This window comes from Bos javanicus, chromosome 5, assembly GCF_032452875.1.
Source record: "Bos javanicus breed banteng chromosome 5, ARS-OSU_banteng_1.0, whole genome shotgun sequence".
Lineage (NCBI taxonomy): Eukaryota > Metazoa > Chordata > Mammalia > Artiodactyla > Bovidae > Bos > Bos javanicus.
Window position 1 is genome coordinate 44,424,601 of NC_083872.1, and position 17,391 is coordinate 44,441,991.

General features: G+C 36.2%; 1 protein-coding gene across 5 annotated transcripts in view; it reads right to left on the reverse strand.

Moving 5' to 3' along the window:
- The window catches only part of FRS2 (fibroblast growth factor receptor substrate 2), a 109,726-nt gene that overhangs the window by 51,751 nt on the left and 40,584 nt on the right, over positions 1 to 17,391 (reverse strand). For 4 of the 5 annotated variants that reach the window (XM_061416504.1, XM_061416508.1, XM_061416507.1 and 1 more), the window contains exons 2-3: positions 3,569 to 3,660; positions 2,590 to 2,632 (exon numbers count right to left, since the gene is read on the reverse strand). The gene's annotated coding sequence lies outside the window, so the exon portion shown is untranslated. Of the gene's footprint in view, positions 1 to 2,589; positions 2,633 to 3,568; positions 3,661 to 10,233; positions 10,386 to 17,391 lie in introns of all 5 variants that reach the window. The other variant, XM_061416506.1, reaches the window with a different exon arrangement.

The window sequence follows — 17,391 nt, forward strand, 5'->3', positions numbered from 1 at the left end:
TAAATGCTCATTTTATATGCCTTATACGTTCAAGAAATTTTACATCTAATAGCTTCATTTTAACAAACAACCTGGAATACAATGTACCAGCTGGACAAAACAAATTAGATGACCACTCAGCCAGATCTTAGAAAAAATATAAGAGAGGAAGGTGGAGGGGACTATAAGAATTAGATTAATACCTAATGTATAATTAAAATATAAGCATATAAAATAATAAAACCTTTAATAAGATAAAAACAAAAGGATACACAACAAATACATTTAAAGGTCACTTATATAGGGACTAGTTAGAAAATGGAAGAACAATCCTTTAATTAACCAATGATAAATGGATATGACACAAACTGAGGAATATCGCTAACTCATTATTCCTAATCGTGAGGTTAAAAACTAGTACTTAGTACTGAATAAGATAATCATGTGACTGCTTAGATACGTGGCCTCTCTCTCATCATTCATCGATCATTCATCCCATTGGTGATCACTACTGAATTATTACCACTTTATTTAAATCCATGGTTGTCTGTGGGTCCTTTTTATCACCCTGACACTTCAGGACATGTTCCCATTTCAGTATAGTAATATTTTGTAAGGATTACTTTTTCTTCAACTCTCAGCTTGACACTTTTCTTTTTAAATGGCACTCCAAAATAAGGTACAATAGCTAGTATAAAAAAGGTGCAAATTTTTGAGCATTTTAAATTCTGTATGCACCTAAATTATGTTGTGTCTCAAGCAGGAACATATGTTTTGATGTACAATTCTAGACTAGTCAACATGAAATCCTCTGCCTTTCCTCCTCTGTCTTCAGTGGAGAGCAGAAGTTAAACCTGTGTTACAGACTATGGCAGGGTTAAGGGGAATTCCGCAGGCTTAGCAACATTGGAGGCTAGAGCTGTTAATTCAGTCTAAAGGGAAGTGTCATGACCAGGACCTAGAAGAGTAGTGGCAGAAGAGGGCCTCTTCACAGAGGCCACAACAACAAACTGCTACTTCAGACAAAGCCATCCTCTTTCACAACAAACAAAAGTTGCCCCAAATTTTAAAATTCTGACAAAATATACATAACATAAAATTTATCATTTTTAAATGTAGGGTTAGCAATAATTTAACTTGTCATGTCCTTTTAATACCTTTAACTGTGTAGCAGAGTGATACTACATAAATGTGAATAATCCTTTTAAGATTATTTTTACTCTAAAAAAATTATGAAAACATCTGGATGTGTACAAAAATATAGATCTACTCAATACATACAGGTGAATCCTATGGGCACAGACAACATATATACAGACAAGATATGCATCATCAACGTATCATACTTTTTATTGATGTCTGACATTTAAGTTTTATTTGCCAAAAGAACAGGGTCAAAGATGTAACAGATCAGTTCACTAAGATTAAATTTTTTGAAATTTCCGTTTTAACTTTTAAGCATTGTGGTCCAGGAAAAGAAGGATCTGGATCTCTCCTGAAGTACTGCCTTTCAATAATGCCCTGGAAGATCAGACGGTGCTATTCAAAGGTTCAAAGCTCCCCTCCTTTAACCCCCGATAAGTAGAAGAAAAAATAGGGGAAAAGAGTTTCACAAGAAACTTGGAAATGAAAGCTTGGTAATTCGCTCTCCCTTCCTCCTTATCAGCTGATGGGTCCCCTTTATTTTCAGTTATCAGGATAAAAACTGACTTGATTAACTAAATCTGTGGCAGATACAAAATAGGTAGAAAAGATGTGTGTTAAGTGTGCATGTCCCCCTCAGGACAGAGGATACTGAAAAAGGAGAAAAAATGAGAAAGTTATTTGATCTGACAGATTGAATTAATCTGTAGTGATCACTACTACCTATGCCAAAAGTTTCTGAGAAAACTTAACCAAATAAGTTCTTAATGCTGCCAAGCAATTGATTTTAAGTTATCTGGTAGAGGGTAAGCACACTGATAATGAAATTTTACTATCTATTCACTTGAACATGTCATCCTTTATAAATCTAAAGAGAATAATAATGTACATCAATGAAGGTTTAAACTCCATTGTAAAGGTCATCATTCAGGATTTTTTTTTTTAAATACTAGATGTTGTTCAATCTTTTACTACTTACCTAGTAGGAAGCATTCCACTTTTTAAATAAAGGAGTTATACATTTTCCATAGATAGAAGCTTAGCCAAACAATCTCCTTTAACTTACAACCCCTAAGAGAGTTCCTATGAACCCACTTTATAGTGAAGTCATTAAATAGCACTATCCACTGAGGTAAAAGGTAAGTGGGCCTCAATGGAAAAAAGAATTTTTTCCTCAAAATGGTCAAACCTACTCCTAAAGATGCTACGAATGAGCCCTGACTATGAAAAGCAGTATTTGAATTTCAAGGTGACTATTTTAATCAGATCCTTTTAATCCTAACTTTAAATAAGATGACCTGTGTCCTGCTAACAAATTCTGAGGTAGTAAAGGAATAGCTAATAAATCTGTGAGAATCTTGTAACAATTAAGAAAAGATATGAAATAAGTATGGGGAAAGGATAAAAAAAAAAATCCAGAGCAATTAAGCCTACATTTATTTTATTATTTTATTAACAATGTCTTACCTTGTGGAATTCTCTTCTGAGAAAAACAGATACAATTTTGTCCCTAAAAAAATGTCAGGGAGAAAAGTTGAAATGTTAGTTTCAACCAGAAAGTCTTCTGAAAATGAAGTTACAAAATGCTGGCATAGTACATTTGTATTATTACAATATCTGGTATTAAAAAGCTTAAGAGACATTAAGTCTCAAATAATAAAAGCATTCACTATCTTCATTAGAACATTTATTATAAAATTGATTATTGTATTATAAAAATACTTATGATTCTACTGACAAATCATTTTTGCTAAGTATATAATAACGTACATAATAATGAATGGCATGTTCTCATATTCTAAGACATCAGTATTTAATCGGATTTTACTCTTGCCGAGATTTGATATTCTGAAGTGTACTTTTTTTTAGCTATAATATACATGTCATAAAATATATCTCTTTAATATGTAACAGTCACAAGTTTTTACTGTAATCACAAAGTTATGCAACCATCATCACCACCTAATTCTAGAACATTTTCATCACTCCAATAAGAAACTCTGTACTGAAGGGTATTTTTATTCCCAGGAAGAAACATCTTAACAAATTTAATTTTAAAATATATACAAAAAGCATATTCTTTACAACACTACAGTCATAAGTTGTTGTTTTTTTTTTTTTAATGTGCAGAACAAAGATCAGGGAAACAAATACCTAAAAATTCTAAGAGTGGCTGTATGTGGACAGCAGTATTACAGTTACTCTTTTTCTTATATTTCCTCAAAACTAAAATTTTATATTACCTTTATATAGGTCTTAAAAAAGGTACAGCTAAGACATACATTTTCTAGAGCTATATGCTAGAATTTGTACTGCAATCCAAAAGAAAAACAAAAATACAAGTTGACACGTTTTTTTTAAGTCAACTACATTTTTTGTTAAATGTTTTTCAAAGTAGACAAAGTACATATAAAGCTAAAAAAGAATTTTAAATTTATACACTTACTAATCTGGTTGAAAAGCCACAGCTGCATCTTTATGACAAATTGACTGTTTCATCACTTTTGCATCTGGGCATCTACTTCTTAAAGGTCATTTCTGAAATAAAGATGTAGTAATTAAGAACATATTATAACAAAAATATAAAATTTTTAAGGACAATTATCTAAATATTAGTGACTACAGGGAACTGTCAAGAGTTCTTAACCAAGCTTCTAAAAAAAATTAACAGGGTTGAGGATGAGGTGGGAGGGCCCCAGAATTAAACAGTTAATACTGTTTAACTGTTTTTATACTGAGTATAAAAATCAACAATGTCTTCAGTCCTCAATCCCTTTCACCCATCAATTGTGCAATTCCTAAGGATGCCACTTTCGACAGGAAAACGAGAAAAGGAAGAGGTGGAAAAGGAATCCTGAAGTTGCACATTTGGCTTTTGGGCCTTTTTTTTTTTTTTTGGCCTTGCCTTGCAGCTTAAGGGATCTTAGTTTCCTGACCAGGTATGGAACTTAGGCCCATGGCAGTGAAAGTGCCGAATCCTAACCACTGGATAGCCAGGGAATTCCTAAAATTGAATGTTTGAAAATAATATAATAATTGCTTATTTATTAAGCTTGTCTATTTCCCCCTCACATCTACAGAAACCTAAGCTCCAGAGCAGATTTTTCTTCTCTTATTTACTGCTATCTCTCGAGCATCTAAGACAATGACTGCCATGCCCTAAGTGCTCAGTAAACAGTCACTGAAAGAATAAATAAAACTATGAATTATTTAATGTTAATTGATGAAATATTTAACCTGACAGTATGTCAAAGCAGCAACGTTTCAAAACATCATTTTTTCCACACATACACCATTAATGTTAGTGCTGACTACTGAATACATCTTTAGTATTGTTTCTTTTCTCCAACAAACAAAGTCCATAACTAAAAGACAATCAAGACATGGACCCCAAGCTTCAAGGAACAGAATAAAGCCATATATTTTGTGATTTTATTACTGCAACCTCTGGGTAAGACTCCTAGAAGAGAATTGCTGGATGTGTGACTTTCCTAAATGTTGCCAAATGGCGTGGATGAGGGCCTTTTTCTTTTTAAACATGTATGCTCTCTGTTGTGGGACTTCCCCAGTAGCACTGGTGGTAAAGAACATGCCTGCCAATGCAGGAGATTTAAGAGATGCGGCTTTGATCCCTGGATCTGGAAGGTCCACTGGAAAAGGAAATGGCAACCCCAGTATTCTTGCCTGGAGAAGCCCATGGATGGAGGAGCCTGGTGGGCTATATTATATTCCATGGGGTCGCAAAGTGTCAGACACCACTGAAGCGACTTAATACGCATGTTCTCTGTTGTGGAGACAGCTAGGAATATAAGAAAAATCTTTTATAGGGAGTGAAAACCTGACTGATCTCAAGAAAAACCTTCAAGGAACCCAGTAATATCCACTACTTCCCATCCTGTAGCTGAATTAGTATTCCACACAATGATGCTCTTTCAGTAAAAAACTGAGGGGAAATACAAATATTACTATAAAATTGCTTTTCTTCCTTTCAAAAAGCAGTGGAAGGATAAACCAAAATCCTTTTTAAATGGTTATCTATAGAGAAAGAGAAAGCAGGTGTAGAAGACAGGGATGGAAGTTATTCTTCTTAGAATATATCTCACAGTTTTTACTCTGAAGACATGTTTTAAAGTCAAATGAACATCAAATGATAATGACATTTTGAACATCCAAATTATAATGACTACAACTGAAACAGTAAATGTATTTTAAAAACTCCATCATCATCTTTCACAGTTACTAGAGCAAGAAGTAATTATCCTGAAAACTAATAATGGAAAAGAATCAAGTATTTATCCTGCTGTTCTTACATGAAAGGTACCCCAGAGTAACCAGATCATCAATAAGTGAAAGCAATCTTTTATAGGATTCCAAATAATGAATGTAGAAAGAATGGCAGAATTATAAAATACCCATTTTACAATCATTAATGAAAAAATAAACCTAATATTTATCCTGGGAGTTTCAATTTCAAAAAATATCCATAATATTACCACTTCCACCACCTCCACTCTTACAATGGTCCAAGCCACCTTAGTTCTCATCTGCATTAATAGTTCTCCATCTGTTCTCCTAGCTGCTTCTCTTGCTCACCTAAACAAGATAGTCAGATTAGTTCTTTTCAAAAGAAAATCAGATCATGTCAGTCTTCTGCTCAAATCCTCTAATTGAGTCCATCTCATCAGTCTAAGAAGCTTCTCTGGTGGTTCAGATGGTAAAGAATCTGCCTGCAATGCAAGAGACCTGGCTTCGATCCCTGGGTCGGGAAGATTCCCTGGAGAAGGGAATGGCAACCCACTCCAGTATTCTTGCCTGGAGAATTCCATGGACAGAGGAGCCTGGTGGGCTATGGGGTCGCAAAGAGTCAGACACAACTGAGTAACTTTCACTCACTTCACACCAATCTAAAAGCAAAAATCCTTACGAAGACCATAAGGACTATGATCTGATACTTCCCTTCCCTATCTTCCTAACCTCACCTCCTACTACTCTCCCTCTTGTTCACTCCATTCTAGCTACACTGGCTTCTTTATTCTTACACTCATCAAGCACATTCTCACTTCAGTGCTCAGGCGTTGTACTAATTAACTCCTTTACTTCCCTTAAGACTTGGTTTTTAAGTCATCTCATTAAAGAGATATACCCTGGTACCCTGCTGCTGCTACCAAGTCGCTTCAGTCGTGTCCAACTCTATGCGACCCCATGGACAGCAGCCCACCAGACTCCTCTGTCCACGGGATTCTCCAGGCAAGAATACTGGAGTGGGTTGCCATTTCCTTCTCCACCTGGTACCCTAGGCAAACCCGAAATATCTGCCTTGGATTTCATTATGTGGTAGAGAATACGTAAGAATAAATCAGTCATAAATTTTGAAGATGATAATCACTGAATCAATGAAAAAGCTGGCTTAAAACTCAACATTCAAAAAACAAAGATCATGGCATCTGGTCCCATCACTTCATGGCAGTGAAGCAGTGACAGATCTTATCTTCTTGGGCTCCAAAACCACTGCAGACAGTGACTCCAGCTAAGAAACTGAAAGATGCTTGCTTCTTGGAAGGAAAGCTATGACAAACCTAGACAGTGTATTAAAAAGCAAAGCCGTCACCCTGCCGACAAAGGTCCATATAGTCAAAGCTATGGTTTTTCCAATAGTCATGTACAGATGTAAGAGTCTGACCATAAAGAAGGTTGAGCGACAAAGAATTAATGCTTTTGAATTGTGGTGCTGGAGAAGACTCTTGAGAGTCCCTTGGACAGCAAGGAAATTAACGCAGTCAATCCTAAAGGCAATCAACCCTGAATATTCACTGCAAGGACTGATGCTAAAGCTCCAAAACTCTGGCCACCTGATGCAAAGAGGTGACTCACTGGAAAAGGCCCTGGTGCTGGGAAAGACTGAAGGCCAAAGGAGAAGAGGGTGGCAGAGATTAGATGGGCAGATAGCATCACCGACTCAACTGACATGAATTTGAGCAAACTTCAGGAGACAGTAAAGGACAAGGAAGCCTGGCATGCTGCAGTCCATGGGGTTGCAAAGAGCCGGACACGACTGAGCAACTGAACAAGAACAATCATTGAAACACAAATGTAGTCCATTTTCATATCTTTGTGTCTAAACATCTATGGGCTTCCCTGGTGGCTCAGATGGTAAAACATCTGCCTGCAACACGGGAGACCTGGGTTCAATCCCTGGGTCAGGAAGATCCCCTGAAGAAGGAAAGGCAACCCACTCCAGTACTCTTGCCTGGAAAATTCCATGGACAGAGGAGCCTGGTGAGCGACTTCACTTCTTCTTTCTTTTCTTTAAACATCTATGAAGCTATACTGTCCCTTTTAAAAGTTTCTTATGTTAACAACTTCAAAGAATTAATGAAATACAGTACCATAATGTGGGTGGCTTTTTTTTTTTCAGGTTTGATTTTGTTTTTAAATCATCTGTATCATAACCCTAGAAAGAAGTGGTGAAAGATTTGCAGTATATGAGTCCCATTAAAAAGCAGCTAGCAAAATAAATGGCATTCCCTTTCCTCCCGCTCCTGTAGGGATTTGTTGGAGAATACATTATAAAATTCCAAGTAAACTCAAGAAAACTTTGACTCTTTCAAATTTATCTGTTACCTTTAGGCACCATGATCACCAGAAAGAATCAAAGGAACTCAATAACTCCAACATGACTAGACTAGCTATGACATGGTAGGGATGTTTGAACTGAATAATTTTTTAAAAATAAACAAACTCCCCGTGGGCTAAGGCCTACTCTGCCTTTTAAACATCCTGTGTGTGGCTGGCAAGCTTCAGGGTCCTAAGAGAGATAGCCAGGGGACAGAGAAAACAAGTATGACTCAATGATCATATTTAACAGTCTCTGAAGACCAAAACAAAAGATACCAGTTCTGGCAAGAGTTCTCCAGAATTGCCCCAAAACTGACTTATCCACATACCTTTCATCTGAACAATCTATTTTCACTTAGTTTAAGGCTCACAAAGCATTTGTTATGTGCCTATCAGACCTCATATACAAAAGTAAACCGAAAGTATAATGAAAACAATTATTTGGGGTTCTAAGAGTTGGATAATGAATCTAATGTTAAAATCTGCTTTGTTTGGGGAGGGAGGTGAAGAGAACTCTTCAATACTGTTGTGTAGCAATGCCCCCACTCATTGGAAATCAGACTTCAACCACTTAAAAAAAGGCTAGTGATATTAAAGGAACCTTTACTGAGCAACTTCTGTGTGCCAGATATTTATATTAGCTTGCTTAATTCTCAGAACTTCCCTATAGGAAAGGGATTAACAAAACAGAGTGGTTAAATAACTTGTCCAAACCAGAAAGAAACAGCTTCAGAATGCAAAATCTCAGTCTCCCTTTTTCACTGTTATAATCTGCACTAAACTAGAATAAAATGATTAGTCACAAATACCACATTTGCCCCATAGGAGTAACATGTAACTCCAGGCTGCTCATTTGAGAAATCTATTCTTCCAAATTTGCTTTTAATAAGACAAAAGAGGAAGGTCCACTATTATACATTAATAAGAAACATGTAGCATTAGGGATGAACCAGAAGAATATGTTACATTTATCTCTAAAAGAACTGAGTAAAAGCACAGCTCACTAATTAGTATTCATTCATAATGATTAACCTGAATCACCCTAAGTATCTGATAGCTATTCCATATTCTCTGAGAAGTCAGGGGGGAAATCTTAAGATTTAACAGAGTAGGTTACACAGATACTGATCAAAATAGCTTCTGTACTTTTCTGGATGTTTGAAATCCTTGTCTCTTTCTCTCTTGTTATATAGATATATACATACACATACATACATTAAAAGCTTTTCATTAACTTCTTAAAATTTACAACAAGATTGTTAGTTATGATTCCTAATTTTCCTTTTCTGGAAAATTCTCTCATGTGGAACACCTTCCTGACACTATAACACTTACTGACTTCAGTTCTTTTTATTGTTGTTGCTATTTACCCAGAAGCAATTTTATTTTTAACTGGAGGGTAACTTTTTTCAAGACTTCAGTTCTTTATACTCAATAGAATCTAATTTTTAACATGTCATTATACTTTTTTCTAAATTGTACATCTGTTACTAGATGCACACACTGCCTATCAAACAATGAAAGCATCGTACCTGTTATAAAATAAAAATCAAGGTGATTAGTTAACAATCAAGACACATTACCCAGAAAATGTCCTCAGTTATTTGGAGAACATGAAGATTCCTTGGAACAAATTTATCCCCATTGACTAAAAAACATGCCATTTAAATAAGCTTACTGCTTTACATAGAACAGAGACTCAACAGATTCATGATTTAAAATTCCCAAAGCCCTAATACCTTGATTGTGTCTTCTAAATACTTGATTGTGTCCTGGGAATTTTCAGCATAAATTAACACTTAAAAAAAGAAACCTCCCTCACAATCTCAAATCATTGCACTAATGGTTAAGAATGAACAAGGGAAGAGGAGGACACACTCTTCCAGGGCACTAATTTTAAATAACACAACTTTCACCTACAGGGTTTGCTGTTTTGTTTTGCATTTTAACAAAATGGAAGTGCATCGCATATAGAGTATGTATTGCTTCTTGAAGCTTTGTCATACACACCTCCTCTCCCTATAGTTAGTGTTTCTCTCCTTCCCTTCCTTCCTCTGGTACACAATACAAATAATTGTTACTTTTAAGAACTTTTTAAAAGTCTTTCTTGAAGTTGTTACAATATTGCTCCTGTTTTATGTTTTGGTTTTTTAGCCCAGAGGCATGTGGGAGCGAACCCACACCCCCTAAATTGGAAGGCAAAGTCTTAACCACTGGACCGCCAAGGAATTCCATTAAAACTCTTGTTTTATATACAAACATGCTACTCACATTCAGGCCATGATAATAAAATATATTTCTTAGTTAAAAAAATAAAAAAGACATCTTAACATATGAGTCTATGTAGAATATTAAGGTAAGTATCTCCTGAGTTAGTTTTCTTCTATGTCTTCAACATTCTATATAATGAAGAGATATATACAAATCTAAGTATCACAGAGCCTGTGGCTTTACTGTTTTTCATGAGTTTTTAATGTAACACAAAAAAATACTCACTATGGAGAATAGTTTGGTATGAAGGCAGATTTACTTTGGCTTTATTCCAGGGGGTTGAGTTTTCTGAATACCAAGAGTATTTGATAGTCTCTTCTTGAAGATGCTGTAATACGCATGTGTCCCACAAACTGCTACCCAACTGCATTAACTTCCTAAAAAATGGAAACAATTTTTATAAAGCTCACTTTGGCCCTTGTATTTTCTAGGGGATAATCAGTAATTCAAAAATAGAAGTCAACCTTCTATTGAAGAAGAAGAGTTATACTTTTTTCCGAAATTCCTTCTTTATCTGCTAGGAGGACTACTATTTCCATTCTTTAGTAGTTCTGGTAGACTCTAAATATTTTCAACAAACATAATAGACACAAATTTTCCCCACAATCAAACTCTTAATTAATTTCTCATGGTGGGCACTTCACAAAGGAAAATGAAAGAAAGAACAACCAATGCCTTCAATCAGTTTTCAACAAAATGAAAAGCAGAATTCATGTTTCACGATAGAACCTTCAGTAAATCCATAACCCAGGGGACTCAAATAAGCTATACCTGTTTTCTCTGAACTACAGCTATGAAATATTGTTTCTCCTAAAATCCACAAAACTTTCACTTACAGCCATCTGATAATTCAAAGGAATTCAGTGACCCTCTATAACTTTGTACTTCTTCACTATATTGATACATAAAGAATTTCCTAAAAATTCTGTATTTAAATGGTATGTAGAGGGGGAAAAAATGGTAAGGAGGAGGGTGAGAAAGACAAGCCTCATAAATTGGCCATATTAGAAATAACAGAACGGATTTTGAGAAGGGGGGTGGGGGGAGAAACCTGTGAAATAATTTTATATTTTATAGGTGAAGAAAATGAAGCAGCAAATAAGCAAGGAAAGATGTGAAGTTCATATTATAAACAGTATTTTACCCTAGAATTACCAATTCCAACAAATCTAAAATAGGTGCTTTAGCTTAATACACACATACTATATATATGTATATAATCAGAACAGATCAGGATGTTTAAGAGTTTAAATGAATGCATGTATTCTGAACACAGAACACAAGTTAAGGGAAGTCAGAAATGGCCTATGTATCCTTTAGGGATGACAGAATTCCAGTAAGTAACCTGATTCCTTGGTACAGTTCTTTAGGACAGTCTGCCAGATGGATCACTGCTCTGGCCCAGTATGACATTTTTTACTTAGATGGCTAATTAAATGAACCGTTAGCTAATGTTTATAAAGATAAGAAAGAGTATATATGCCAACATCCTGTTTTCAACTTGGTAGTTTCATAAAAGGACTACTGCCCATTTGAGGATTGCTGGTCCACTAAACCTGTTCATGACAGAGGAGTAAATCTCAAAGTAAAGGAGTGGAACAGCAGACTATATATACAACATCAACTGCATTTAGACAAAAACCCATTGTATACAGCCTGCATTGAACCAAAAAAAAAAAAAAAACAAATCATAGAGAAATGAGTTCTCAAATTTAGATTTATATTCTAGGAAAGATTAGATTAGGATAAGGACAAAGGCATATTATATCAATATTAAAAATATAATACTTAAAGAGAACAAAAGTCACTTTTAATTTCATGTACATTTACCTTACATTAAGTATTTCTCTAGTACCAACTCACATTTAGACTTCTACAAGACTGTGTGTGTGAAAGGAAACTTGGTCTACTCAGTTTCACAAAAATTACAGCCTCCCATTTAGTCCCAAAGGTACAAGTGAACAAAATAACATTATTATAAAGTGCTGTTTTAGTAGCATAGAAAAGTCTGTAGAACAGACAGACTCATACTAAAGGAATAATTAACAAGAGGTTTCGGTTCATGAAGAAATACTCTAGCTTGGGTGACATCAGGGTAACCATGAGAGTATGAGGCGGGGAGAGGTGCTATTTCCTCCCTCCTCCATCTTGGCCATGCTATGTCCCCTCTCCTTCTTGCTAACAGCTCTTACACTCAATTACTGGGCAAGCACAATACTCAGAAAGAAAACATTTTATCAGATTGTAGCCTGTGGCAAATAAGAAAAATAGCCACAAAGTGAAAAATGGAAAAAAAATCATTCAATTAGTTGAAAATAGATAAAATTAAAGCTATAAATTTTCATTCCTTTAAAATGCCTAAATACACAGACATATAATACAAACTACTTTAATAAACTTAGTAGAGTTACTCTAACAGATTTATTTATGGGAGTTTGAGTGAAATATGTTGGGAGAAGGGTTATTAAAAAGAGTTAATTTAAGGACCTCCCTGGTGGTCCAGTGACTAAGACTCCATGCTTCCAATCAATGCAGGGGGCTCAGGTTTGATCCCTGGTCAGGGAAGGCAGTGGCACCCCACTCCAGTACTCTTGCCCAGAAAATCCCATGGACGGAGGAGACTGGTAGGCTGTAGTCCATGGGGTCACGAAAAGTCGGACATGACTAAGCGACTTGACTTTCACTTTTCACTTTCATGCATTGGAGAAGGAAATGGCAACCCACTCCAGTGTTCTTGACTGGAGAATCCCAGGGACGGGGGAGCCTGGTGGGCTGCCGTCTATGGGGTCGCACAGAGTCAGACATGACTGAAGCGACTTAGCAGCAGCAGGGAACTAGATCCCACATGTCACAGCTGAGTTCTCATGATGGAACTAAGACACGGTGCAGCCAAATAAATATTAAAAAAAAAAAAAAGTTAGTTTAGTACAGCAGTTATGAGCACAGGCTTTGGAATCAACTTTGAGTTCATGTCCCAGCTCTACAATGACTAACTGTGTGATCTTAGCCCGGTTACTTACTGTCTCCCCTTATCACTTCATTTCTAATGTTGTAATAATGTGATAATGCTTATAAGACAAATTTGCATGGTACCTAGCACACAGTGAGAGCTCAGCATACATTACATGTAAAACACTAGCTACAGTCAACGCTTTTCACTCTTTTTGTCTGCCTAGCATCTGAATTCCCTTATTAAGTTTGGGAACTTCCCTACCTTATGGTTTTAGAAAGTCAAAGAGTTTCTCACATCTTAAATTTAAGAACCTCACACCATTTTATGATTTCAAAAGGTGAGACACATTTCCACGTGTCCTGTATAGCCAGGACACAGGCTCTGCCGAACACAAAAAGCCCAGCCCAGAGTAGAAATGGGCATCTAACGAGCAGGAGAAGAGACCAGAAGGAACTCTCTCTGATACTAATGGTGGAGCAACTACAGGAAGGTCAAGTCTAGGGCAGAGGTAGCAGCACTTGGAGTCAACCAGCGCTGGCAGTGTCACTGGGGCAGGCTGCGGCATCTGTCAGTCTGTCTCTAGATGGTACAGGCACCCTCATGGGAATCGTTGTGCAATGTGATTTCGGGCATTGTTTCTGGCTGCTTAGTCCTGAATCTGGTTCTCTAACTCTCAAAACAATTTGATGAGCCACTGAGCTCTATCCAATATTCTTTTAAAATTCACAATATGCTTTAATTGGTTTTTACTGCCACCAAAAATTCTGACTGAAACAATCCATTCTTATCTGCCCCAAACTCACAGGGGAAAAAAAGACTGTTTTTAATCTCTCCAAAGAAATACAAAAGTAATGTACATTTTCAACCAATGGATTTATCCTGTGAGGTCTTGAAAATCTTAGTTTTATAAATTTTGGATAATTCCCCTAATTTCAAATATGAGAAATGTCTAATCTATTTTAGATTTACTTCTAAGGAACACAGTCAAGGAGAAGTAATGACACTGGAAAATAGCTATATGCAAAGTAGTAGGTACCACCATGGTAAACAGAAATTATCCCAACTTGCCTGAGACCACCCTTGCTGTATTCCCAACAGCTTTCTTGCCAGCAGATTTTTCCTTGGGGTCCTATAATCAAGGGAGTCCCTCCTCCTCTTAAGGGTTATTTTAAAGACCAAATTTTTAAATTATCATCAAAAGGCCTTAAATATTCCTATCTTATCAAATAACTCAGCAAAATATTTGTATGATACAACCACCTAACTCTCTGTTGCAACAGTGCAGAGCCAGTCAGTGCCTGATTGCCACAGGCTAATTTTTCAGTACATAAAACAATCCTTTCCCTCTGCCAGATTTCTCTGCCTGGCCATTTTGTAGTTCAGTAATGCTTTTTCCATTGTTTAGAATGTTAAGCTCAAATCTGTTAATTTTATTATATGTCAAAATAAATGTAATATAAGGTTTGTGGGGATTAAGAAAATGGGGCTCTAAATTTTTTTTTTCCATCCCAGAAACCTGCTACCATATAGAGCCAGAACTATGTTTTAATGAATAAAAGAGCAATCTAAACAAAAGAGCAATCTTTAAAAAGTGATAGTCTTTTCAGACTAAAATCTGGAAAAAAGAATCAAGCGTTTAGAAATGTACACTGACATCTAACCTATACTTACCATATTAAAAACTCAGCAGAAAAAAACCTGAATTTTGAAAGAGATTTGTGAAAGAAAAAAAAAGGCCACAGAATTTTAGGGCTTATGATAGTTAGAGCTATGTTGTAAGACAGAAGCTGTTGTGACCCTGAGAGTTAAGTTATTCAAGGAACCGATCTTTTGATTCCTAGCTGAGTGATGTCATTGAAACAGCTTGCCCTTCAAACAGTCAAAATAAAGTTAACTGCACACCACATGGTATTAATTCTTGGATTTAAAATACCAAAAAAATACTAAATCCAAGGCAAGCAATTTTAAAACTCAACTTTTAATACTCCTTAATATAAAGTTTTGTTTTATGATAAATACCCTGGACTTACCAGTGTAGAAAAAATCATCAAGAAAAGTAAAAATTTTTCATAGTGTCCATAACTCCCAAGTAGTGTAAAAATCAGTTTTGCCTATGTGCTGAGGGATGTTTCATTAATCACCAGTAATAATTTATTGGTTGTTATTTCCTGGCTGCTATTAGAACATAAATTATACTAAATACCATGAATTTAAATTTATGCTATTTAACAGTAACAAAAAAACTGTTGTTTTTTTCTGGTCATAATCTACCTGCCCTAAAAGACACCATAATCCCTTATGGAAAAGTTTCTTTGTATTTGGTCATATTAAAGGTAGCAGAGATCAAATTGCCAACATCCGCAAGAAATGCTGGGCTGGAAGAAGCACAAACTGGAATCAAGATTACCGGGAGAAATATCAATAACCTCAGATATGCAAATGACACCACCCTTATGACAGAAAGCGAAGAATAACTGAAGAGCCTCTTGATAAAAGTGAAAGAGGAGAGTGAAAAAGTTGGCTTAAAGGTCAACATTCAGAAAACTAAGATCATGGCATCCAGTCCCATCACTTCACGGCAAAAGCATGCAAAAATGGGCTCAATAAAGGACAGAAATGGTACGGACCTGACAGAAGCAGAAGATATTAAAAAGAGGTGGCAAGAATACACAGGAGAACTGTACAAAACAAGATCTTCACAACCCAGCTAATCACGAAGCTAAGATACTCCCCATCAAAACAAGGGGTAAGAACAAAAAATACCCGATACCCAAAAGAGAACAGAGAGAATATATATATAAAGAGACAAGGTTTACAGCAAAATGGCAAACCTAAGGCACATGTACTGCTATTTCCCCTTTTTCAAAATTGGCTGACACAGGTAACAGGTGACAGCTCTGCAGAAGCTGCCAAAAGCCACAAAAACCTCTAGATGGCTATTACAAAGCAATGGGAGTTATGAAACCAAGCAAAATATTGTCATTTCTGGTTTAAACTGACAGGAGGCAGGTTACAGAGAAAAACTATTAAGAAGGGGAAAACAATAGTAGAGTCACAAAGATATACTATTTATTTTATTTTTAAAGGTTACATTCAGTTTCATTTGGGCCTCCCCAGTGGCTCAGCAGTAAAGAATCCGCCTTCAATGCAAGAGTCACAGGAGATGGAGGTTCGATCCCTGGGTCAGGAAGATCCTCTGGAGGAGGGCATGGCAACCCACTCCAGCATTCCTGCTTGGAGAATCCCATGGACAGAGGAGTACGGCGGGCTACAGTCCATAGGGTCACAAAGAGTTGGACAGGACCGAAGCAACTGAGCACGTATGCACAGTTTTGTTTAGTCCTCGTGACAAACTTGTGTGTTAGTCACTCAGTCGTGTCCAACTCTGTGACCCCATGGGCTGTGGCCCACCAGGCTCCTCTCTCCATGGCATTTCCCAGGCAAGAGTGGGTTGCCATTCCGTTCTCCAGAGTATCTTCCCAACCCAGGGATAGAACTCAGATCTCCTGCATTACAAAAAACAAGTTTACAGAATTTTAAAGAACCAACTTGCCAGAGTCATACATACCTACAATCAGTGTGGAACAGGGGCTCTAACGTGGACCTGAGCACTTTATCACTCCCTTTAATGTACTGAGCAATTCAACTGACCTAACCCTCTATCCATCCTCCCATGTAAATCCACCAGAACAGATTTTTTTTAAAAAAATAAAATTTTAATTATATAAGTAACAGCATGCCTCTAACTGAAAGTCTGGAAAATATAATGGATGTACCAAAAGTCGTATCTTTTTTTATTGCATTTTTAATTAGTATTTTAATGAACACCTTGTACATAAATCTCTGCACAGTTTTATTCCACATTTATAAAGCATTATAAATGGAATTCTGGGTCAAATAGTGGGAATACAGTCTGCCAGAACATCTGACTTTAATATTGCTGAACTGACAAAGAAATTATGGTTCCTTAAGAAAAACAGCTATGCCTTATTTTCCCGTTATCCACAATGCCTAAGCACATGAGCAAGTGTTCTCATGACTGCTGAATAGAGGTTTCTCTCCCCTTAGTACACAGTCTCTGAAGAGAGAAATAAACAGAGCAGGCTCTCAAATTAGAAGACAACAATTGTGCCAAACATCAAACTTATGGCTGCATAAAACTCTTTTTAGTGAGAAAAGAACATGAACATTAACAATGCTATTCAATATATTTCCATGTGTTTAAAAGACTTTGGGTATTTATAGTTTATTTTTAAAATACAGTATTTTAGTAGGTATATGGCATATACTGAAGACACTGTTTCTTCCACTTTACCTATATGTCTTAATCTACTATTGTCCATGGAAATAATTTCAGAACATGTAGAAAACATGTAGAAAATTCAGAGAGCTGTATATTTTAATAATAACTAGATTTCTTTTACTTTGAT